A 25,456-nucleotide genomic window follows, 5' to 3' on the forward strand; every position below is an offset into this window, starting at 1 on the left:
TTAAAATTTGAGTACAGAATAAATATTGCCCATATTCTCTATTCAAAGAATTTATTAGAATTACCACAGCATACCTTTACAGCCAATGGGCTTAATTTCTATCAAGTTAGTATGCACTACCAAAAATCTAGATAAGTGTATTCTATTGCTTTCTGCTTTCCATCAAAATCAAAAAGGCAAAAAAATGTAAACTTACTAAATGTGGCTTGTAACACTTTTCTATCACTTACAAGACACAATTGGTTATTTGTTTACCCTGGGAGTTGGTAAAATGCATTGTGAAGTAATATAAATACTATTCTAAAGCACTGACTGTTTCTTCCTCACTTTCTTGATTTGGCCCCTTACCCACATGAAAACTTTCTAGCTCTTTTAATACCAGAAATATACTTATGTACATTTGAGAGGTGCCTTGAATAACATTTCCCATGAAGTTATCAAGAGATCTGCTCCTCTCTAGCACCAAAGGGTCTCACGTTCATGGCAATGGTTGGGTCTGTTGTAGAGCACATGGAGTTCAGTGAGGAGGAAGCGGGTGGGAAGGCTCAATAAACTCCCTATGAGGATACCAACTAACACACTCTCTCTCTCTCTCTCTCTCTCTGTGTGTGTGTGTGTGTGTATTCAACAACAACTTGTAAGGCACAAGATCAATTTTATGGACACCTAGTGAAACACACCATTAGGCTTCCAATTCTGTACTTGGTTCAAATAAATATGACTTTCATGCTTTGGTCCTTACATATCTGACTCTTCCCACATGGTCTCGAAAGTTGAAAAAATACCATGCAAGGCAGTAACAGGATATACTCCAGTTCTAGAATGCCCCACACTACAGAACTCTAGCCTTCCCAAGGCCATTATTTCAAAAAAGACTGTAGCATTTTCTGTTTGGGTTGTCACCTAGAAACTGTGGTTAAGCATGCAGAAAGCATGAAGAGTTTTATAAATGCAGCATTTTTAACTGTAGTATTTTTACCTTCTCTACTCTGTTTAATTTAAGGGCATCATTTATGGCTATCAATTTGGAGTTTACTACTGGGTAGGTTCTCAAACCAAATAAAACAATTTATTTTTAGACCATTACAGCTACATCAAGTAACAGTTTATCTGAAGTATTAGAATTATCCTCTTTCATTGACAACCTAGTTCTGAACACACTTTCATGGAAGTCATTTCCGTTGGTTTCAATGCACTCAGTAATCTCTTAGGTGATCAATTTACAGCAAAATGTATGTGTGACTAATTTGTTGCATGGGAACTATGCTCAAGGTAATATTTCTGTTTGTGATTTTTTTTTAGTACTCAAAATATTTTTGTTGCTGGGGAAGTGATCCTCCTCTAAGCAAGCACACTCATTGCCACTCTTGAAACATGGTGTTAAAACATGGTGAGCACTCACTGGATAGTGCCTGTGGCATTAAGTGACAAGACCATGGCTCCTGACCCATATCCATGCTATTTTTGGAGATGCAGACCCTTGGTGGCTGTGTGTTCCTTTCTATGCTGCTAAAGCACTAGAGGGCTGATGCAGCACTAGTTTGTTTCTTTTGTTTAAAGCAGTAACTCCTACCCCCTTTCCCCACCATGCATTTTTAAAATATTAACTCAAATTTGATTTTTACAACAGCCTACACATTTTTACTCATAAATTAAAGTCCCACAAAGTTCAATGCAGCAAGTAAGTGCACATAGAACTACAATTACAGTATTATGTGCATGCTTGATGTGGACTTCCCATGGTGCAAAGCCAGAACTAGAGCTGTCATCTGTAGTGTAGTATCTTGCCTTGTTTACAAATATAAATATTCTGAACAGCAGCAAGGGAATTCCACCAGCCCACATCTATTACATGAACTCAGGATGTCATATTAATGGCACTGCATTGGGACCAATGCAAGTACAACACTAAAGTGAACTTTATAAAATGCTTAGAAATCTCTTAATCCCAGGTGAGGCTACCATTCTAACCATACTTATTCAGATGTAATTACCACTGAAGAACTTCCTTGGACCTCAGTGTGGCTCAATTTAAGTATGGTTAGAATTGCAGCCTCAACAAGTTTCAATGTATCAAGCAGAACTACATATACCCTGTGGGCTTACACATGCATCATACTATATCCAGAACACATAAGCTTTCACAAGTGCATTTAATCTTGTAAGAAATTGATTCTTAGTCCATACATTGCCTCTCTGGTTCTCTTTCATCTAAGGACAAATGGACTGATAATATGCCTCATATAGGGGTGGACTTTGGTATTTTAAATTTCAGCAGTGCCCTGTGCATGGTCAAAATTCGGTACCACTCCTTCTTACCTTCCAGTCTGCTTAATTCACTATTTCATAGTAGTGACATCCTATGGCACCCCCTAGGCTTGGTACCCAATGTGGCAGAACCAGTTGTATTGCCCTAAATTCACCTCTGCCTCATCTGAACAACTTGTAAGCACCTTCCATATCTCTTCTGATTGCTCTAATTGCTGGAATAAGCAATCAGCACAACACAAATGTTGATTTTGATCAAAGTCTGGAATCAAGGAGCTCACTTTGCTCAGGAAAACAGGGAAACTAAATTAACATAGCCACTGAAGGTTACGCAAATGGCCAATATATCCACTACTGACTCAATTTAATAGGCACAGAATCCCCCAGCAGAGATAATGTGAACAATGCAACATACTCCTATTGCATGGTGGCGCATACACTAGATGGTTTTCAGTCAACAGGTTATCATACATGAATATATAGGATGCAATCCTAAATACACTTTGAGTAAGCTCCACTGGACACAGTAGGACTTACAAATAACATGTAGAACAGGGGTAGAGAACCTCTGGACTACAACTTGATCAGCCTCAGCCAGCATGGCTGATGGTCAAGGATGATGGTAGTTACAGTCAAGCAACATCTGGAAGGCCACCAGTTATCCACCCCGATGAAGAGTGGATTATGCTCTTAAACATCACTCTTATCTAGGAAGCTGTCTTTTACTGATCAAATCATTGGTCAATCCAGCTCAGTATCCTCTATACTGACTGGGAGTGGGTTTCCAAGGTTTCAGACTGGTGACATTCCCAGCCCTACTTGGAGATTCTGCATGCCAAGCAAATGCCCTACAAGTGAGCTTTGGAAACTCCATTAATAACTACGAAGTTAACTCACCAAGCACTTACAAAACTATTTGCCTTTTTCCCATTCAAGCATTTTAATGTCCTCTTTCGGTACTTTTTCTTGACAAAATTACAATACATCAGAGATTTTGCTATTTTACACCAGGGTCTATTCAAACTTTACTTAAGAGTGAGTTTGAGTAAATCCTCCTATGTTCAGGGGCCACCTGACAAATATATCACCATGCATTAAGATGGGCAGCAACATTGTAGCAAGAGAGTGATTTTGGTATTGGTTAAAATGATACAAAAGACAAGGTTTTTAAGAGTGTAATATGCTTGATGGATACAAACTCAATAAGAGCAAGAAAGAAGACACAAATGCTATCTTTATTGAACAATCATAGTATCTAGTTCAGATTTATGAGCAGGACAAATCATTTTACCCAACACATAATTATTTGCCTTGGTCACAAATCTGAACCAAAAAACAGTGTATTAAGAAATACATATGACATCTCCACTAAAAGAACCAGAACCCAGGAAAAGGAAATAAGATCGTGATCTTATGTATAATTTGCAGGGAGTAAGTCCCACTGCAAGTCAGCTTTATCCTCCCAGAAACACAAGGTCCATTCATCTTTTGTCTCCCAAGTTTTGCCTCTTACTAAGTTTGCATGAGTTATATTTTAAAATTAAGGTCAGTTACTAAGGCCTTACTAGTTGCTCAGTTGACCACAACTTTGTTTCTAAAATAATAATAAGAGGATGGGCTGTGGATTTACAATGCCAGTACCATTCCCACCCTGTCCACTGAATTTTTGTTTGAAAAAACCTCTGTCCAGAATACCACCCAAGTAACACTGCATGTATATAGGTTTTCTGTTGTTTTGTTAATAGGACAGCCCTAGGTAAACACACTCCGCTCCCTGTTCTCTGGTCCAGAGGAAGACAATCTAATCCCGTTTCCTTATCGCTCCTTAGCAAATATCCCAGAAATAAGCCCAAGAAACACAGGGAAAGGGGATAATTTCCCCGCGTGTGCATGCGAGCCCCCTTCTCCCTCTCCAGTGCACCGACCCGGAGGCCCCGAGGAGGAAAACTACCTCAAGTCCTCACCCAGAGTAGTAGATGCGTTTAATCTGTTGGGAAACCCGCCCCCCCCGGAAAAGTCTCGGGCATAAGCGCCCTGGTATGCGTGAGACAATTTTCACACATGCACCCAGACCCGCGCTTTCCGCGCACTCCCACCCACCCACGGGCAACACGCAGAGGGCAGCAGCGCAGCCCGAAGAAGAGCCACCTCTCCCCACACCTGACAGGAGTCGAGAGGGGCTCCGCATTTCGCCGGCAGGGATCCCCCGCTTCCCCGCACTGAAGTCACCGAGCAGGAATCTCCTCCACCAGCTCTCCCGCTCCCCTCCCTCGCCACCTCCATCTCTGCCCTCCTCCCCAGCCTGACTGCGGAAGGGAAGCGCTCCCCCGGTCCCGTTCCTCACCGTTTCAGAAGGGCGGCGGCGGCGAGCGGGGGGGGGGAGGTGCGTGGGGGTGACAGTGCGCAGCCCCCACAACGGCGCGCGGGATGGCAACACAAGCGACGCCCGGCGCGAGCAGCCCCCTATACCTGACCTACTTTCCGCCTGGCTTGCCACTGAACGTCGCACCACTAACCTACTTTCCAGCCAATGGCTTCTCCCCCCGCACCAAGCCCCGGTCCGCCTCCCGACCAATCGCGGGACAAAGCTACGCGGGCACGACGCCCAATGGGCAGCCGAGAGAGGCTTCGCGGTCCCGCCCTCCGCCCCGGCCGTCCAACCGGCGGCGTCGGCAGGAGAGAAAAACGCGTCGGGAAAGGGGATCAACGCTCTCGTTCCTCCCGCCTGTTTAAAGGGCTGTAACTTGTGAGGCGGCGGGGAAGCGAGGGAGAGCGGAGGAGAAGAGGAGGAGGAGCAAGGCTCCCCCCCCCCCGCGCGCGCTCTTTCCTGCCGGCCTGTTGTTGCTCCTCTTAACGGTTGCGTAAGTGACTGTTTGGGACGGGTGGGACCCGGATGTCTCCCTGCTGTAGCGCCGAGCGCGGGCTCCAGCCTTTCCTGCGCGCGCGCGAGCGTCGCTGTCGTCAGAGCGCTGTCGTCAGAGCGGGGCGGAGACAGCGGAGTCTGTTTTTCTTCTCAGGGATTTCGCTGCCTCTGCGCGTTTTCGCTCCTCGCGGGGAGGCCCCCCCCTCTCCCGGGAATGGCGCGCGGCTTCCCGCTCTCGGCGCCCTCTCGCGCCTGTGCCAAACGGCGGCCAAGGTTGCCCGCCACTCAGTGCCAGTCAGTTCACCCGAGCAGCCTCCGCTGATCTCGGGCAGATCCTGCTACTGGTGCTGAAGCGTTATTGGCTTCCCGCTCCGCCTGAGGGATCGCCGGCACAAGTTAATGTTATGAACACGGAATACCCCCATGGAAAAATAATAATTTGCTGATCGCGAAAACCCTCCTTTGCGCTGCCTTGTGCAACTCCGCATCCAGGACCCTTTGCCTCTCCCGACGTGCGCTGTGAAAACGTCCCCATCCATCGCCCTCTGTTTCCATCTCGACAAATTCCAGAGGACGGCTTATTGCGGCAAACGCCCACACGAACTTCTTTGCGGTGCCATAAGAGACCGAACAGATGCATTGCGACTTCTGCCACAATGCATGCTCCTTAATTTAGTCATTTGTTTACATTCTTTGCATGGTTCCTTTTCTTTCTTTATTTCGCCAAAGCGACTTACAGTTGTGAAACACTAAAACCGACGAATGGTGCAAAATTCAGAACTGAGTTTTCAGATCAACCGATGGTCCCCCTTCAGGAGCTGGTGGCACAAGCTCTCTGGCCTGGGCTTCCTCCTCTCTTCTGCCTTCTCTCAGGGCAGATGGGTGTTGAACAGCTCCAGGGTGGTGGGAAAGGGACTAACCCATCAGTTCTCTTGGGCCTTGATTGTATTTTTTGATTATTTTTATAACTACTTTTATCTTCCTGTTAGCCAGAAGCAGCTTGCATGTCAGTGATATAAAAGACAGTCACTGCCATCAAGCTTACAAACTAAAGGTTCACTATTAGTAGGATTACATTTACAGCTGCTATACTGCTAACAGAAGCTGAGTTAAGGGATCATATATCTGATGAAATATCTCCACTGGTTCTCAGTTACTTTCTAAACTCAATTCCAAGTGTTTTTTGCTTATTTTTAAAACCCTGCACAGATGCCTACTGGATACTTTCAATACCTTCATTCACTGAAATCTTTAGTTGAGGCCTTTCTCCAGGTGTCCCACATTCTTAGTTTAATGTGTGACACCTTGAAATAGAGCCTTTCCAGTTGTGGCTTCCAGTGTTTGGATCGTACTCCCCAGAGGAGTTCATCTGTTGCCTCCATTGCTGCTATTTCAGTGTCAGGAAAATACTCCCCCCCCCCTTTTCCCAAGCCTTTTACTTTTTTCTACCATTTAAGCAGAGTGTAGTATCATGCTGTTCTTCAGTTTCTATCTGTCCTGCCATTTTTGTCCCCCACAATTCCACTGCAGCGTATCTCAGACTACATCACAACAATATGCTGCAAGATTCCCACAAAAATCATTGTGTGCTGCTACAATAGTAACTTCTCTCATCCCTACTGTGACCACCCCCTCATACTGCCACAGCTTCAACTCTGTAGTTGCCATGGCAACATCAACCTCCGCAAAGTGCCATAGAAGCACTGCTGTAATGCCATAGCAATGACATCATGCTGCCAGGGATGCTGCCCATCCTCGCCATCTTCACATGCCATAACATTAAACTGCCACTGAAGTATTTCAGAGTTTCACAAGGCACATAGGAACATCAGCATAACAAACACATTACTGCCCTATGCACTTAAATTGTGCATATTTTATACCAGTAGCTGCACCCCTATTTGCTCCACTTGCCCCCCTTTACCAAGCCTGTGGGGAGAAGCAGGGTACACTTGCCCTGGGCCTCAGAGGGCTAAGCTGACCATAGGCAGTGGGCACCAGGGCCCTGCTGAACTTCGGCTGTCATGGCAAGAGCAAGACTCCTTCCCCAGGCTTCAGACAAGCTCTGCATGGGCTATTAATCTAGAGATTCCCCTTCCCACTCTGTGCAACTACTAAGATCAGTTTTCAGCTTCCCAACCCCATTTATGAAGCCGCTTCTCTCTCTGCAGTCCCATTTTGCACTAATTTTCACTTTTGCCCCATGCCCCTTCGTTCCCCTCCATTTGTGCAATCTGCTCCCCAAACTACCCCCATGTGTTTCCAGTGTTTTCCAAACTCCCCTGCCTCCATGGACCACCTGAAAAATGCCTAGGGTCTTGGAGGACCAACTTAACAATTTTTCTACCTGTTGTAGTAATTGTAGCAGACTGCACCGGAGGCTGTATGCTTTTTAATTATGTTTTTATTTCTTCTATTTCTTACAATTCAAAGTGTAATACAATAAAATACAATATATAAAAAAGCAACAAAAATTCAAATTAAACCATTTTATGTGATGGATGTGCTATCTCCCATATTCAACAACAAATCTACAGACATGCTGTGAACCATCTGAATGGAGCTAACGGACCACAATTTGGGAAATATTGGTGTAGAGAACAGAAGCAACTAGCAATATGGATTCAGCGGAACTTAAGCACTTATAATGAAAGCGCTAACTATTAACACTCCTATTGAGAGTTGAGATGAATGGGATTTGAAATGGTTTAAATGCCTGGATTGTGCCCTTGGTGTTCTAAACTGCAGCCATGAAAACGTATATCATTCCACCCAAGGGTGTATGCCTGATAATTGGTAAATACACAACATGGGAGCACCCTATATTTATTGTGCTTTTATGAAGGAGGACAGGAAGTACTTAGGGAAACATTCCAGGAACATTATTCATCTGTATTTGTGAATCAGACTAGTCAAGAAGGGAGTTCCCTAAGAGTGCTGAACAATCCTTTTGAACTTGATCTTAACTGCACAAGCAGCACAGTCATTCATCCTGGAAAACCAGGAAAGCCGGATAATGTATTGTGTGCATGCTCAAGAAATAAACTACAGCCTTTTCAAAAGTTATTTTACTATAAAACCTATTTTGCATAACACTAGTTACAACATTGTGGCTGACTCTTCCCATCTATCCATAATTCTGATGGTAGCCATTGTGGGCCCAACATAGGCCCAGCAGTAAACAATCAATGCAACTTAATCTTATCAGCCAATCTGCTGACTGGCATTTCAAGCTCCTGGTGATGTCTCCTTAAAACTGTAGTTTCCTTTTAGTGTAGCAGCGGCAGAATCAAAGTGAATAACTTGCTTATGGTGAATGCTGGCCGTCTTTTCAACCTGGAGCCCGCCAGCTGTTTTGGACTACAACTCCCATCAGTCATGTGGGTGGGGGAGGGACTGATGGGAGTTGTAGCCCAAAATGGATGAAGGACAGAGATGTGAAAAACTTCTCTAAAGGGAAGAGAGGACATGAAGTTGGCCGTTTTGTGAGTCAAGTGCTGTAGTAGAATTTATCTAAGTGTTCCCTGTTGCATATTCCCCCCCAGAGTGGCATAAATCCAAAACTTTGCTTTTAACTTGTGTGAACTCACCCTTATAATTAAGGAACTGGACCTCTCAATTGAAATGTTGTCAAAGCCCTCCGTCACCAATGACAACACCATAAGAAGAGCCTGCTGGATCCGGCCAGGGGTCTATCAAGTCCAGCCCCCTGTATTCACAGTGGCCAAGCAGATGCCTGCAGAAATCCTGCAAGTAGGACCTGAGAGCAAGAGCCCTCTTCCCTCTTGTGGTTTCCAGCAATTTGTATTCAGAAGCATTTCCAACTGAGACGACTGGTACTGTACACTGTATTTCAAATGCAGTTGCACCATAGATAATGCATAATGGCATTACAATGTTGATAGTTTTATTTTAAATTCCTTTCCTAGTGATCCCTAGCATGGGATTTGTCTTCTTCACAGCTGCAAGCACACTGAATTGATGTCTTCATTGAGCTATCTACTACAACCCCAAATAATCATTAAGCTCAATAAATTTGTTTTTAAACGAGGCTGTATAACTCTTGAAAAGATTCTCAGATACTTCTATAAGGCATTAGTTCTCCCTTAATTGTAATCAATGTCCCCAAGCACAAGATTCTATTTATACCACTGTCCTGTTTGTTTTACTATGTTTTCACGCACTCTTCTTCTTCCTGCCTTCCCAGACACAAGGACCAGGGTGGCCGCCTGCATTATGTTCTTCTGTTCTTACACCAAAGTACCTTCCAGTTTCACTCCAGCAATGACTGTTGCCTAATTTCATATTCAGTTTTCCTGGGCTGTGCTCCACCTAGGCTCCTGCCCATATCTTCCTGTCCACATTGTCTTCCTTATGGTCTGACTTCATGGTTTTGATCCCTTGGCTCCACTGGCTCTTCTTGCTTCACCACTCTGCCTTTCTTACTTGACTCATCTTGATCTTCTTAGATTCTTCCTCCTAAAACACAATCCTGATAAATGCTTCTGACATCTTTCCTCTCAATGACCATTGACTTACGGTGAACTTTGGGAATCCCATAAGTTGCACAGTGCTCTTTAATGCACAGAATACCTGTTGCACGTGCACAACTTCTAAACATACTCCTACATACTGCTGTTCTAATGGAACAGCCTTCTGTACTAACTTTCAAATGTTTAGTTAAAGCATTTTTATGCCACCCACCTTGTGCAGACAATTAAGGATCCCTAGGAAACAGGGTATCTGAAGGGATCCAATTATGGCAGTGGTTCCCAGTTAGGGGCCCGGGGACCCCTGGAGGTCCATGGAACAAACCCAAGGGTCCACGACACCACCCCCTGCCAGGGACTCACTTATCTTTCTAATTGCACAGTGAAAGCCTTCCATGGATCATCCAGCCTCTGCTCACAAACAGCACCTGCTTGCTGGCAGGGGGAAAACTTGTGAAAGAGCTGCTGGATGGCAAGCGAGCTGGGATTGGGCACAAACCTCTGACACAGTTTCTTAGGGTTCTTGCGATTGGATGGGGTGAGTGGGGGGGAAGAGAGAGTGCAAACAGCTCACATGCTTATCATTAAAAAAAATATGTAAGGGATTCCTTTCCCTTGCTCTCTACTTTTTAACTGAAAAGAACCAATTGCTTTCAACAGCTATCAAGTTCAGAGGACTCTCTCACTGTTTGTAGGTAGGGCTTTCAGTGAATCTTTCCTGATGAGCTTGGGATTCATGTCTCATCTTGGAAGTCCAACAGGGGAAATAGCTAAGCTAATTGCCACTATGATTAGCACAACATCTCACACTCTGATGATTTAGTTTAGTGCTAGGGCTGGGCAATATTTTCTTTTCAGCATTGTGGTATATCAGCAGCTAAACACCAGTATATGCTGATATATCATGATGGCTGGAATTTCTCTTGGCTGCTTTGTCCCATCTCTGGACAGTCCCAGCCCTGCACAGTGAATGAGTCCTCATGCCTCTCAGGCTCACGGGCAAACTGAGGAGCATCGGGTCTTTGCTGAACTGCTCAACTGGGGGATGGAAGAGGCCTTTCACACACACACCCCAGCTGAACGAGCCAGTGGTGGGCTGGGGGCTCTGTTAACTGCTTGACTGAGGGGAGCAGCAACCATAAACCCCTCAGTGAAGCAGTTTCATGTGAGCCGGTGGCAGGGCAGGTCTCCATAAAACTGCATGGCTTAGGCAAGGGCAGCTACACGCTCCTCAGCCAAAGCAGTTTAAAGAAGCAGAGGGAGGGAGGAATAAACTGTATTGTGCCTCACCAGTATGAGGGCAGAGTGGGATGGCTTCACTCAGTGGTATATCGGTGAAACCACTGCCACTCCTGAGTCCCTCTGCTACCAGCGCCAGCTGGAGGGAGCCAAGAACAGTGGTGGCTTCACTTGCTGAGTGAAGCCGCCATCACAGTCTGCCCCTCATACCAGTCATGCGTGATGCATCAATACATCATCCAGGCCTATTTTGTGCAAAGGTAGTATGCACTTGGCTAGTTTAGATGTATTCAAGTCTCCAGGGCCAGATGAACTGCATCCAAGAGTATTAAAAGAACTGGCAGATGTGATCTCAGAACCACTGGCAGTCATCTTTGAGAATTCCTGGAGAACAGGCAAAGTCCCGGCAGACTGGAGGAGGGCAAATGTTGTCCCTATTTTCAAAAAGGGGAAAAGAGAGGACCCAAATAATTACCGCCCAGTGGGTCTGACATCAATACCAGGGAAGATTCTGGGGCAGATCATTAAGCAAACAGTCTGTGAGCACCTAGAAAGGAATGCTGTGATCACCAATAGTCAGCATGGATTTCTGAAAAATAAGTCATGTCAGACTAACCTGATCTCGTTTTTTGACAGAATTACAAGCCTGGTAGATGAAGGGAACGCAGTGGATGTAGCCTACCTTGATTTCAGCAAGGCATTTGACAAGGTGCCCCATGATATTCTTGTAAAGAAGCTGGTAAAATGCGGTCTTGACTATGCTAGCACTCAGTGGATTTGTAACTGGCTGACTGACCGAACCCAAAGGGTGCTCATCAATGGTTCCTCTTCATCCTGGAGAAGAGTGACTAGTGGGGTGCCACAGGGTTCTGTCTTGGGCCCGGTCTTATTCAACATCTTTATCAACGACTTGCATGATGGACTCAAGGGCATCCTGATCAAATTTGCAGATGACACCAAACTGGGAGGGGTGGCTAACACCCCAGAGGACAGGATCACACTTCAAAACGACCTTGACAGATTAGAGAACTGGGCAAAAACAAACAAGATGAAATTTAACAGGGAGAAATGTAAAGTATTGCACTTGGGCAAAAAAAAATGAGAAGCACAAATACAAGATAGGTGACACCTGGCTTGAGAGCAGTACATGTGAAAAGGATCTAGGAGTCTTGGTTGACCACAAACTTGACATGAGCCAACAGTGTGACGCGGCAGCTAAAAAAGCCAATGCAATTCTGGGCTGCATCAATAGGAGTATAGCATCTAGATCAAGGGAAGTAATAGTGCCACTGTATTCTGCTCTGGTCAGACCTCACCTGGAGTACTGTGTCCAGTTCTGGGCACCACAGTTCAAGAAGGACACTGACAAACTGGAACGTGTCCAGAGGAGGGCAACCAAAATGGTCAAAGGCCTGGAAACGATGCCTTATGAGGAACGGCTAAGGGAGCTGGGCATGTTTAGCCTGGAGAAGAGGAGGTTAAGGGGTGATATGATAGCCATGTTCAAATATATAAAAGGATGTCATATAGAGGAGGGAGAAAGGTTGTTTTCTGCTGCTCCAGAGAAGCGGACACGGAGCAATGGATCCAAACTACAAGAAAGAAGATTCCACCTAAACATTAGGAGGAACTTCCTGACAGTAAGAGCTGTTTGACAGTGGAATTTGCTGCCAAGGAGTGTGGTGGAGTCTCCTACTTTGGAGGTCTTTAAGCAGAGGCTTGACAACCATATGTCAGGAGTGCTCTGATGATGTTTCCTGCTTGGCAGGGGGTTGGACCTGATGGCCCTTGTGGTCTATTCCAACTCTATGATTCTATGATACTGAGCATGGCTGGGACGCAGGTGGTGCTGTGAGTTAAACTACAGAGCCTAGGACTTGCCGATCAGAAGGTCGGCGGTTCAAAGCAAGTCAAAGTGCAAGTAGATAAATAGGTACTGTTCTGGCAGGAAGGTAAACGGCGTTTCCGTGCACTGCTCTGGTTTGCCAGAAGCGGCTTAGTCATGCTGGCCACATGATCTGGAAGCTGTACGCCGGCTCCCTCGGCCAATAAAGCGAGATGAGCACCGCAACCCCAGAGTCAGCCACGACTGGACCTAATGGTCAGGGGTCCCTGTACCTTTACCTTTAGTCTGCATGGATGTTGTTTTCTTGTTTTCTGTGGGAAGTAAAGTGGCTATATTTGGGGGTGGGAGGAAACAGATGTACAGAATCCTAATAAATTAAAAAGTTGGTTGTTCCTATTGGGTAATCAGCAAGAATAACAACCTCACTCCAAGTAAGTACTGTATTTAACTAATTAATCTCTTTGAACCAGGGATGAAACTTGGGCACAGGAGGGCTAGCTAGCTAAATAAATAAATACATAAATACACACACACACACACACACACACACACACACACATATACTACTAACATTACAAAATTCCAGCTGTTTTCTACTCCGTCTTCAGCAATACTTCATCAAGCCCTGACCAAGCCTTCACCTATGTCTTGAAGGTGCAAGTTCCCTCAGCAGAACCATATGCTGCAAAGGTTTTGCTAAGGTGTACCATCTCAGATTGCAAGTAAGGAATAGCATGTTTGAATACCCTCTCATATAAAAATCCTTCTGCATATAGAACACTTGCAAGTTAGGGAAACAACTGCTTTTTAAAAATTCAGTTGTAGTGGAGCAATGGAGAGAAGTTTTCCCTTCTGTCTGGGGATAGGCAATTTGTGGTAATATCCCAAATTTTATGGTCTGCTTTTTAGTATACCTTTGATTATTAGGATTCACCACACATTTTCTTCAAAAAAATTGCTTTGCACAGGTAACTACCATAGAGTTATCAAAATTTTCAAAAGTAAGGGGTCCATGGCTTTGCTTTCGAAAAACGGGTTCCTCAGTAATTAGCTAATTGAGAACGATTGAATTATGGTATATAGCAATAGCACATGTCCCATTGCAAGCAAGTATACAGACCCCAATTTGTTGTCTTAAGTGGTAATTTCAGTGGGCAGAATACAGAGCTTGATGCTGGAGGAATGACACAAGCAGAAACTAGCAGAGTAGTTTTGGGCTAAGCCAAGAGATACTTCTGCCCCATCCACACATCCACACAGTCACTACGCATGGCGGGTCAGGGGTTTGCTTTGCAGCCTTATTTAAAAAGGAAAATTATGCCCCACTTTTCTTTCTAAAATAAACACAATAGCAACTTTCAAAACCACGAAGGGAAAAAACAAACCAGGACATAATGAAACCAGTTCAAATTACTAAAACCAATTCTATAGTTTAAAATCAAGAAGAGGTCAAAAGCGTTCAGCGTTATAGCAGGGAGACAGGATTGTAACCTATACTAAAAGCTTGGTGAAATAAAAAAGTCTCAGCCCCTTGCCTGAAGCTTTTAAAAGAGAGAGGGGTCCAAAAACCTCTCCCTTACATGGCAGTTGTTCCAAGCAGGCACTTCTTAAAAGGGTGAAATCCAATCAGCTCTCTCGTTTCCTTACACCTTCACATTCACTAATAATTTTATTGTTTTCCCTCTTTGCATCCTTATTTTTATAGCTGCTGGGCTACTGTTAAGTTGTGCCATCTGCCAGCAGCAGATGGCATCCTAGCAAATAGAAACAACGAGAAGGAGCTCTTTACACATCAGCAAATTTGCTTTGGGGGGCAATTGATTTATCTCCGTCTCTTCCTTTTGAAAGCTAGTCTCCAGACTTTGGCTGTGTCTTGGATAGTTCCAGTTAGCTTGCTAGATCAGACCCAAGCAAACCTCAGTCACCCCCCTCCCCCAAAAATTCTGTAAGCATTGCAGAGACAGGGCCTTCTTAAGCATATACAGCGCTGTGGTGCAAGGATCCCTTTGGAACACCCACACACCCGTTTCCCAGAGTTGTCAACCTTTTTTTGGGGAGCTGACACCATGCTTACACATTATCTCTAACAAACCCTTAGAACAAAATAAAATGAAAAGGCAGAAGAAAATCTAATGAAGTCCTCAATTCCAAAGCAAGACTCATTCAAGACTCAGCAGTTCTTCTAATTCATCCTCATGATTCAAATCACCACATATCAAAAAGTTAAAGGAATCACCAGTTTGTTGTTCTTTAAATAAATTAGTAAAGACACAGACAATGCAGTTCCCGGCCAATTTGTGTTTAACTACAAAGCTGACGTTTTCAAATATTGTGGGGTAAAGCAGTGATATCCTGAACCTAAAAAGGTCCCGAAACTTGGGTCACAAAGGCTGCAGCCCTAACTGCACTTACCTGAGAGTAAGCCCTGCTGAATCTAATAGGACCTTACTTCTGAGTAGACAGTAGGACTGCAGCAAGAAACACAGTTGGGAATTAGAGCTTTCTGTTTTAAGTCTCAACCAGAGGAAAATGTAATATTGGAGATTAGGGAGAAAGGAATATGAATAGATTGGGGGGAGAGGGCTGACGAGAGACCAAAAACCACAGGTAGCAAGACAAGGCACACTTTCCGGGGAGCAAGTCTCACAGTTGGGTTGTGCGTGTGTGTTTTTCAGAAAAACGTAGAATTGGAAGGGACCCTGAGGGTCATCTAGCCCAACCCCTGCAATGCTTTTTAGCTTGCATTGATCTCAAAAACCTTCAGTGCCTTTCTTTTCATTGGATAGGCAATTAAAAGGCTTGTTTCACAAATAAGGGAGAAGGAGGGTTGCTGGCTTGGTTTGGTTTGTCTTTGTTATAGTTTTTAGCATGTGCTTCGTACCATAGTTTCAGGCTGTGAGCCGCCCTGATATCTATGGGTGGAGGGCAGCAGCAGCAGCAGCAGCAGCAGTAGTAGTAGTAATGGTGATGATGTTTTTCGCAGGGCTTGGAGTGGGTGATGGCCAGCTGCTGGAATGAATGGGGTTGGTGCTAAATGGTCTGGCTTGCTTTACAACCCCTAGGGACCTTGTTGGCGGTGGGGGGGGGGTGATGGAGAAGGAACCCACCCTCCAAGAAGAAGAAGAAGAAGAAAAGTGAAGGGAGGAGGCTTCCCTTCCCCGGGATAGAGTTGCCCATAACATTAAACACAGGGAATGATTCCAGGGGGAGAGAGAAACCAGGGCAGCAGCTACTGCTACTCATGGCTTGGGCTAGATGTAGCTGAACAGTACGGGCAAGGGGACCCTGCAAGCAGGGCTGCAAACCCAGTGTGGAGGCTCCATGGCTGGAGAAAGAAAGGGGGCAAGTGGGGGGCTCTCCTCCTCCTCCTCCTCCTCCTCCTCCTCTTCTTCTTCTTCTTCTTCTTCTTCTTCTTCTTCTTCTTCTTCTTCTTCTTCTTCTTCTTCTTCTTTCCTCCTAAGCCTCTGCAGGGATCGCTCTCCCCTGCAGAGGCTTGGGAGGCAAGCTGCATGCCCGCCAGCCATATGATTGGCGAGGCGCAGCTGGCGGGTGCAGGGAAAGGGTAGGCCGCTGGTAAATCCGCACAGCTCCTCCACTCGCTGGGGTGCCCCTGAGATGCCAGCACCCTGGTGCAAAACACCAATAAGCCCAATAGGAAAGACGCCTCTGTGCAGAGAGTTAAGCTAACTTTGCCAAAATGTAAATGCTGAACAGAACTAATACAGAACTAATGACTTCCGAGATTTTCAGGATCTCAGCTATGGAGCTGCTTAACTTTAGCAGAATTTCTTCCTTCGCACTGAATTATCTCCCATGCCAGCGCAGGGCCGGTCTTGCTATGCAACTGGGTGGAGTGACCTACTTCAGAAGACACCTTGAGGGGGTTTAGAGATGAAGGTGCATGAAGTCAAATGAGGTTATGCAGTGATGCTTCAGTGTTCAGGGAGAAAGCAGGATAATGAAACTGTTCGAAATGAAAATTGGAAAAGCTAGCTGGAAGAAGAGAGGGAGATAGTTAAACCTTTCTTTCCTAATGTTCTGGCAAAAGCACGTGAGGAGCAGGATTTATCCTTGGCATCAGCATAAATCCCAAAAAAGGAGGTAGAAATAGCAGGCTTTCACTATCCATAGCATGGCTTTACCTTGCACAGACCACTGGATGTGGAAGTGCAAAAAAAGAGAAAGAAAATATCACCCACAGCCAGGGGTGCAGAGTCAGGCTACAGTGATCTCTTCTGGAATTACCTATGGCTCAAATGTGCAAAAATGACACCTAAATCAGAAGCCAGCTAGATCGAGTTTACCCCAGTTTACAAAAAAGTCATTCTGGCTTCCGGAATCCGAGGCCAGTGGCAGCCATAGAAAACAAAGAAATGCAAAAGAACAGGGTGGTTCTAGAATGGAGGATCCTCAGCTGCACAACAAACAAATACAAAATGAGGGAGTCTGGGCTCTGGGTGGCGCTGTGGTCTAAACCACTGAGCCTCTTGGGCAGGCACCCCCAAACTCGGCCCTCCAGATGTTTTGGGACTACAATTCCCATAATCCCTGACCACTTGTCCTGTTAGCTAGGGGGGATGATGGGAGTTAAAGCCTTACCTAACCTTTACCTTACCTTATTACAGTACAACAACAGGGCTCTCCATGGCCACTTGAACAGTGATACAAATGTGATTCAGATGGCCACTCACATACTTTCCCACCGTGAGAATTGGGAGTACACTCCATAGCCCTGCCACCAGCATCATGCACACCAGCTGCTTCTAGCACCTTTAGGTACCACACAAACATCTACAGGAATGGGGGCCGTTACACCAACATTCTGTTCTGATTTGTTAGGTCTTGCCAGCTAATGTTTTCAAACAATGGAGACTTCTGAGCCAATTTGATTACGAGGAGACTCAAAATGAACCAACCTGGTGCTTTCTTTTAACAAGCCACTCTGTAGATTGCAGTCATATGTAATGAGAAGCCTGGTTAGCACGTCTCAAGTGACGACTTTCCAGGTTTTTGTTTCTCTTAAATTCTCAACAATGCATTGCCCATGGGATGTCATTTGGCGTAGGCCACTAGTTTCCTGGTTTCCATTTCAAGGAAGAACTCTCACCCACTGATGCTGTTATTTATTCTCTCCCCCCCCCTTTAATGTGCATTGTCATCAATCCTATTTCAAAGCAAATTTGTGGTTTCTACCTCACGACTTCTGGATGCTGTAAATTCAAGGCAAATCTTCACTGTGCACACTCAGTTCTTGAGATCAAAGGCATTTTCATTGTTTGCAATGGGAAATGATAATATATCCTGAATACCTTAGACCACTGAAAAGGCTCCATGGACTTCGCTTTCTTTGTCCTTCATATAATTGCCACTGACAAGAGTTTGCTTTGATGTGTACAAAATTAATCATGCTCCTATTTTCTGCTCTTTGAGGACGCCAGTGAGGTTTGCGCACTGGGCTCCATCCGCTATCTTTTCATTTCCATGGTTACTATTAGTCACCATCATTGTGTTAACACCCCTCAAATGGCACACTGATTATTTCTCCTTTCCTGAATGTAGTACAAAACTGGCCAATTAGGTTACATTCAAATGTCAGTCTGGCTCCCCATGTTGTGATCTGAGGTACAGATTAGCTCCTCATTGATTTTTTATTTTTTTAAAAAAAGTCGGCTAACAACTGTTGATCACGATAGTATTTATTTAACAGAACTGTTTAAGGCCCCAATGTTATAGTTGTTGGCCTCAGGATAGCTATCTCTCTTCTTTTCTGTAAGAAAAATAAAAATGTAAGGGGATGTATATATGAGCCTCAGTGCTAGCCCTACTATAAGGTAGGTTGAGGCAGCTGCCTTAGGCAGTTAACTTTGGGTGGCATGAAATGACAGCAAATGGTGCATTATTTAAATTATTATTATTTATTGTGGGGTTATTTTTACTCCCTGGGGAGGGGAGAATTACTTGCAAGGTTTTCTCCCTCAGATGCCAGAATAACTTGGCTGTCCTGGGGTACTATTAAGGTTGGGGGCAAATTCAATTCATTTCATGTTTAAAGGTAAATCTGATTTATTTACACTTTTTGAAACAATATGTGGACTGAATTTTGCAATGTGGCTCTCCAGCCACGTAACTTGTGCCAACATGCATATGTGCATTTTAATATGTGTATTAAAATGCACATATTAGTGAGAATAACATACAAAATGCATTGTATTAAGGGGAAATTGCTTTGCAGAAATGTGTGCGTTAGGCAAAAAATACACACAAATGTGCGTACAGAAGGAGAAATTTGCATTAAAATGCTGATGAATTTTTGTGAGTGTTGGAAAAACGAGAAATGTATAGGAACTGAAACTGACAGATTCACCCGTCACTAGGGGAGCCGTTCACCATGCTGTGATAGGCTAGCCCTGGTGAGCCGCTTGCTAAAGCTATGCCAAAGAAGATAAATCCTAGTTGTACATGATTAAAAACAACAACACATATTGTACTATCAGGGAAAGCTCTATTGTTAGGTATATATAAGGAGGCAGCATGTGTTCCGCCTGAGCCCCCTAGCTATATCCTTCTGTTGGAAGACTGAACTCTACATCACACTGCCTGTTCTGCACCTGCGTAACTACCCTCCTATCCTCAGGTGCATTGAAGGAGGCTGTCCCATTGTCAGCAATGAAGGAATATTCAGCAGCCACTCTGCTTGAGTTCTGTGTACAGAAGGGTGGTGGTGGTCATCAGGGCTGTTTCAAGCAGCAAAATGTATGGGGCTCGCCCTGGGTACCATGGGAGGGGTTCTTGAGTCCTACACTCTTTCTTTAGCTGAAGCCTCCTCTCCCACAATCAGAGCTTTGGGTTGCCCTTCCCTTCCTTTTTGTGGCACCGCCCACAGAACTGTACTCAGTATTCCAACTGTGTTTGCAGCATAGATTTGCATCCTCCCTACAGTGCCACATTTAACTACAGTGGGATCGTGCAAGTGAAATTTGTAACCAGAAATTTCCCAGGTCATATTCGCATAGTTATTTCCTATAACAAACACTCCACGTTGTGCTTGAACTCCAGCTCCTTTCCCACCGGTGCCTTATTCACACAGTTGGTGCAAGGGCACGTGAACTGCTTGGACACTGCCCATAGGGAGAGGAGAACAAGCCAGATATCACAAGCAAGCCCAAGTCAAGACGGGGACATGCTTGACAAGTATTTGAGATTAACCAACTTCTTGTCCCAGCCCCCTCCATCAGAGCAAACCAATGTAGTAGTAGATCCCTTTTCAGATTAGCTATTTACCTCCACCTGCTGTTCAAAGCGAGAGATGTCACAATTCCAAATTCTGTATAAGTTTACTCAGTGCTCCCCCCCCCAAAAAAAAATGTTTAGGGGTACTCTCATTTTCCTACTCATAATGAAATACTGCCCCTCAATGAGGCCAAATGTTTAGGGTTATGCATACCCCTGTGTCCCCCCAGAAAAAAGCACTGAGTTTACTACCCTAGCAGCTGTGCCTATTACAACATACTGAATGGATATGGTTCTCTCTCTCTCTCTCTCTCTCTCTGTGTGTGTGTGTGTGTGTGTGTGTGTGTGCGCGCGCGCGCACACACACACACACACACACACACACACACAGAAGCCACATAGGATTACTTAGAACCAAACTCGTCAGAATCTGCAGACTCAAGAAATTATTATGCTGTCTATCTCCTACTCCCCATTTTCCAAAAAAACCTTGCAGGTTCATATGTTCACATTCATCAGGCAATGTGGAGCAATGGCATACATGTATCAAAACCACCAGAGAGCAAATGCTACAGACTATTTCAGTATTGGGTCCAGGGATGTTTGCAGAATTTCATTTTTGCAAACTCAAATACAAATGGATCTGCACCACCTGGACCAATGTGCGAATCAGAATGTTGCCATTCTTTGTTTTGTTTTTTAACTTCTTTTTATTAATTTTGTATGCCAAACAACAAACAAAGAAAAAGAAAAGTAATTAAGACACACCAATAAAGAGAAAAAAAACATCAAGCAAAACATAAACATGTAAACAAACCAAAAAACAAACATAAATTAACACAAATAATGATTGACTTCCCTCCAACTCGGTTTTGGGTTATGTAAAATAGTAATTCTATTCTGCAGTTTCCATTTTGTATCATCTAAACCAGTGTTTCCCAACCGGTGTTCCGCGGCACACTACTGTGCCGTGAGACATCGGCTGGTGTGCCGTGGGAGGGAGGCGGGCGAGAGGCGGCGGCGGCGAGGATCCGGCGGGGGTGGGGGGAGCGGGGGCCGTCGCGCGCAACCGAACTCACTTGGCGCGCTGCCGGCTTGTCCTCCTTCAACCCGGGTCGGGCCAGGCCTGCTCACGTCCCCGGATCCCCTAGCAGCAGCCGCACGCTCTCCAAAAGCGCAACGCTGCGCGCAACCGCTCGGCCAGCTGGTGCTCTGCGACTCCGCCCTTTCCCCTCCCAGCGCCGGAGGGTTCGCGCGACCGCAGCTGTTCCCTTTCGCAGCGCGCGGGAAACAATTCCAGGCCGATTGCCTTGTGCCGAAAAGCACCGCCTCTCCTTCCAGCTCAGGCCCGGGCCGCCGGCTCCCCGAATGACGTCACGGGGGCGGGGCTTTAATGGTGGTGTGCCGCGAGATTTTTTTCCGGTAAACAGGTGTGCCGTTGCCCAAAAACGTTTGGGAAACACTGATATAAACATCGCAAGAATTATATTAAACCTACTGTGATTTTTATATCTCTAGAATTTGATTCCATGTATGTTATAAATTTAGTCCAGTCATCAGTAAACTTTGTACCTTTTTGCTGTCTGATGTTCTGCGTCATTTTTGCCAAATCCATATATTCAAATAATTTAATTTGCCAATCTTTAACGGTCGGGATATTTGGGGTTTTCCAATTTTGTGCTAACAGGATCCTAGCAGCTACAGTTGCATATTGAAACATTATATGGTCCTCTTTCTTAATCTCGTCTCCGATCATTCCCAGAAGAAATGCTTCGGGTTTTTTAACGAAAGTGTATTTAAGTATTTTTTTTCAGTTCATTGTATATAGATTCCCAATTTTTTTTGATTTCTTCACATTTCCACCACATGTGGAAAAAACTTCCTTCTTTAGTTCTACACTTCCAACACCTATTATCTCCGGTCTTATACATTTTTTGCAGTTTCACAGGGGTGATGTACCAGCGGTACATCATCTTTTCCATATTTTCTCTAAGAGTGGTGCAAGCTGTGAATTTCATTCCTTTAATCCACAACCTCGTCCATTTGTCAAAATCCAAATTATATCCAAGGTCTATTGCCCATTTTGTCATAACATCCTTAACCTCCTCATCCTTGGTATCCCATTCTAATAGCTGATTATACATTTTAGATAGCAGTTTGGTTTTACTTTCTATTATCTCTACCTGGAACTTAGATTTGTTCTCATTCATTCCGATCTTTTTATCTTCCTTCCATAAGGCATTAATTTGATGATACTGCAGCCAACCTGATAATTTATTTTTTAACTCTTCATATGGTCTAATTTTCCATCCTCTTTCTGATCTTTCCAGGAGGTCTTCATAGGTCCATCTCTCACCTTCTATATTTGTTTTTTTAATAGTTAAGATATCAATAGGCGAAAGCCACCAGGGGTGTTTTTTCCCCAACAGTTTCGTATTCTTTTCCCATGTTTCTAACAATGTTCCTCTAATAATATGATTCGAGAAGCCTTTGTGCACCTTATCCTTATTCTGCCAGAGATAAGCATGCCAACCAAATCTTAAATCGAAGCCTTCTAAGTCTAGCAGATCTGTGTTTTTTAAGGTAATCCATTCTCTAAGCCAGCAAAGGCACAAGGCTTCATAGTACAGTCTCAGATTTGGGACCGAGAATCCCCCTCTGTCTTTTTTATCTGTTAACAGTTTAAATCTAATTCTCGGTCTTTTACCTTGCCATATAAATTTGGAGAGAATTTTTCGCCAATTTTGGAATATTGCACTACCTCTAATCACCGGGACATTTTGAAATAGGAATAACAGTTTCGTCAGTATGCACATCTTGATTGCTGCCATTCTGCCTGACCAGGAAAGTTTTGTCCTGTTCCAGATGTCTAGTTCCTTTTGGATATCCTTCCAGGTATTTATATAGTTATCAGCCATTAAATTTATGTTTTTCGTTGTAAGCCAGACTCCTAGGTATTTTACCTTTTTTGCTTCTTTAATTCCTGATTGAAGTTCTAACTGCCTCCTTAAATCTTCCCCCATGTTCATAACCATCATTTTAGTTTTAATTTTGTTTAGCTTAAAACCCGCTACTCTCCCAAATTCCTCTAATAGTACCAGGACTTTGTCAATACTTTGTTTTGGGTCCTCCAGTGATATTACCAAGTCATCCGCGTACTCTTTCAGTTTAAATTCTTTCACCCCAATTTTAATTCCTCGTATCTCTGGTGTTCTCCTTATATTATTTGCGATTACTTCCAATACCATTATGAAAAGAAGCAGTGACAGGGGGCAACCTTGTCTCGTACCCTTTGAAATCTCGAATGTATCAGTTAAGTTGTTGTTAATAATCAGTTTGGCTCTTTGACTAGAATAAATTGCTTTGATTCCCTCCATGAAGGCACCTTCTATCCCTGCTTTCTCCATACACTTTAATAAGAACTGCCATGATATATTATCGAATGCTTTTTCTGCATCAATAAAAATTAATACAGCAGGGATTTCATTCTTCCTTTCCAAGTATTCGATATTTATTATATGCCTGACGTTATCTTTTAGTTGTCTGTTAGGAAGGAATCCAGCTTGATCCGTGTGTATTACATTTTTTAGATAATACTTAAGTCTGTTTGCCATGATTTCCGCAAATATTTTATAATCGTTGTTGAGAAGCGATATTGGTCTGTAATTTCTTACACTCAGTTTATCTGAATCCGCTTTGGGTATCAATGTTATGTGGGCATCTTTCCAGGAGTCCGGTATCTTCCCTCCTTATAGGATGTTATTCATTACGTCACATAGCACCGGGGCTAAATATTCTCCAAGAACTTTATAATATTTGGCCGATAAGCCGCCTGGGCCTGGTGCTTTCCCTAGTTTCATTTTCTTTATTGCTTCCTGGACTTCATCTATTGTTATGGACTTGTTCAATTGGGTTTTCTCTTCCTCCGTTATGGATGTTATTCTGTTATTTTCTAAATATTTTCCTATTTCTGTTATGTCTTCTTCTTTTTTATATAATTTTTCAAAGAATTTTAGGAAGTTTTTCTTTATTTCGTTTGGCTCTTCCACAAGCCTTTCTTCTATTTTTATCTTATTAATCACATTTTGCTTTTTCCTTTTTCGTAGTTGCCAGGCCAGAAATTTTCCCGTTTTGTTTGCGGATTCGAAGAATTTTTGCCTCATTGATTTAATTCTCCATTCGACTTCTTGGTTAATTAGCATTGAATATTGTAATTGTAACAGTTTGGCTGTTTGTTTAATCTGATCGTCACTAGGATTTGTTATTAATTTTTTCTCGTATTCTCTTAATTGGGTCAGGATTCCATCTTTCTTTTGTTCTCTTATTTTTCCCCTGTAACTGTTTTGTTGGATTAGGAAGCCTCTTAACACCGCCTTACTGGCATCCCAAACTATATCAATATTTGTCTCTTTATTAAGATTTAAGTCAAAAAAGTCTTTTAAGGTGTTTTTGGCCTTCTCAGTTACATCTTCGTTTTCAAATAAATATTCATTCATTCTCCATCGATACATACCCTGAATTCCACACTTAATTTCCAGGGATATTGAGTTATGATCAGACAGAGTTCTGGGTTGTATTTCACATTTTACAGCTCTTGTTACTAGCTCTCTTGATACCCAAATCTGGTCTATTCTGTTGCCATTCTTTGGCTTTGGTGCTTCATGGCTGAAAAAAGTATCAAAATGCATTTTAAATTGTGTATTTTGAAAGAGAACAGTTTAGAAATGTGCATTTTGAGAGAAGGAAATGTTTAGGAATACCTTTTTTAAAAAAAAGAAAAAAGAAAATGTGTTCAAAATATGTATTTAGCTATTATTGTGATGCAAAGTTCCATACATATATAGAAATATAAAAAACCACTGCAGATGCTGGCTCATCCAGTATACCGTACAATCTCATCTTACATAGGAGGTTGGTTCCAAGGGTTCTGTGTATACTAAAAAAAGTGTATATTCAAACCATTGGAATCACCCCAATGGGAATCAAGGCACAGAACCCAAGAGCTCTTTTTGTGCCCAAATCCCCTGATGCAAACATAACTCTTTTAAGGTCTTGTAATGGGAATTGGGGTTGCTCGTGCGTAAAGGATGCTGAAGATCTAGGCAACGTTGCCTGGCTAAACCTTTCCCTAGCTGGACAGCCCTTTCTCCATGGCTGTGTCAGTCACTGGCAGAATCCGTCAGTGGGCATTTCCTGAACTTCTTCCAACATAAAAATTCCTTGACGCCCAGTCTCCGCCTAGCTTCCCTGCGCGGAAGTTTCCTGCGCAGAGTAGGCGTAGCCAGCGGAGGTCCTGGACTCTCCCCGCTGGTCTCTGTGGAAGAGTCTTGGAGCCCTCTCTCCAAATTCCTTCCCTGATCCCCTTCCTCCCCGGTGTCATGCTGATAACCTTCCCCAAAGGGAGTGTTCTCTCTCCCTCTACTGTTCCCTTCTCCTGCATGGTTGGGGAGCCTTACCTCCACTCTTGGCTCCAATGGCCGTTCCCTGACAGGTCTCTACCTTGCTTCCCCAAAAAATGGC

General features: G+C 43.9%; 1 protein-coding gene across 2 annotated transcripts in view; it reads right to left on the reverse strand.

Moving 5' to 3' along the window:
* The window catches only part of BMAL1 (basic helix-loop-helix ARNT like 1), a 45,036-nt gene extending 40,271 nt beyond the window's left edge, over nucleotides 1–4,765 (reverse strand). Inside the window, exon 1 of one of the 2 annotated variants that reach the window (XM_081198337.1) lies at nucleotides 4,613–4,765. The gene's annotated coding sequence lies outside the window, so the exon portion shown is untranslated. The remainder of the gene's footprint in view (nucleotides 1–4,612) is intronic. The other variant, XM_081198338.1, reaches the window with a different exon arrangement.
* Nucleotides 4,766–25,456: the final 20,691 nt, after the last annotated feature.

The sequence above is a fragment of the Podarcis bocagei genome (assembly GCF_964188305.1).
Source record: "Podarcis bocagei genome assembly, chromosome: 1".
NCBI classification, from domain to species: Eukaryota; Metazoa; Chordata; class Lepidosauria; order Squamata; family Lacertidae; genus Podarcis; species Podarcis bocagei.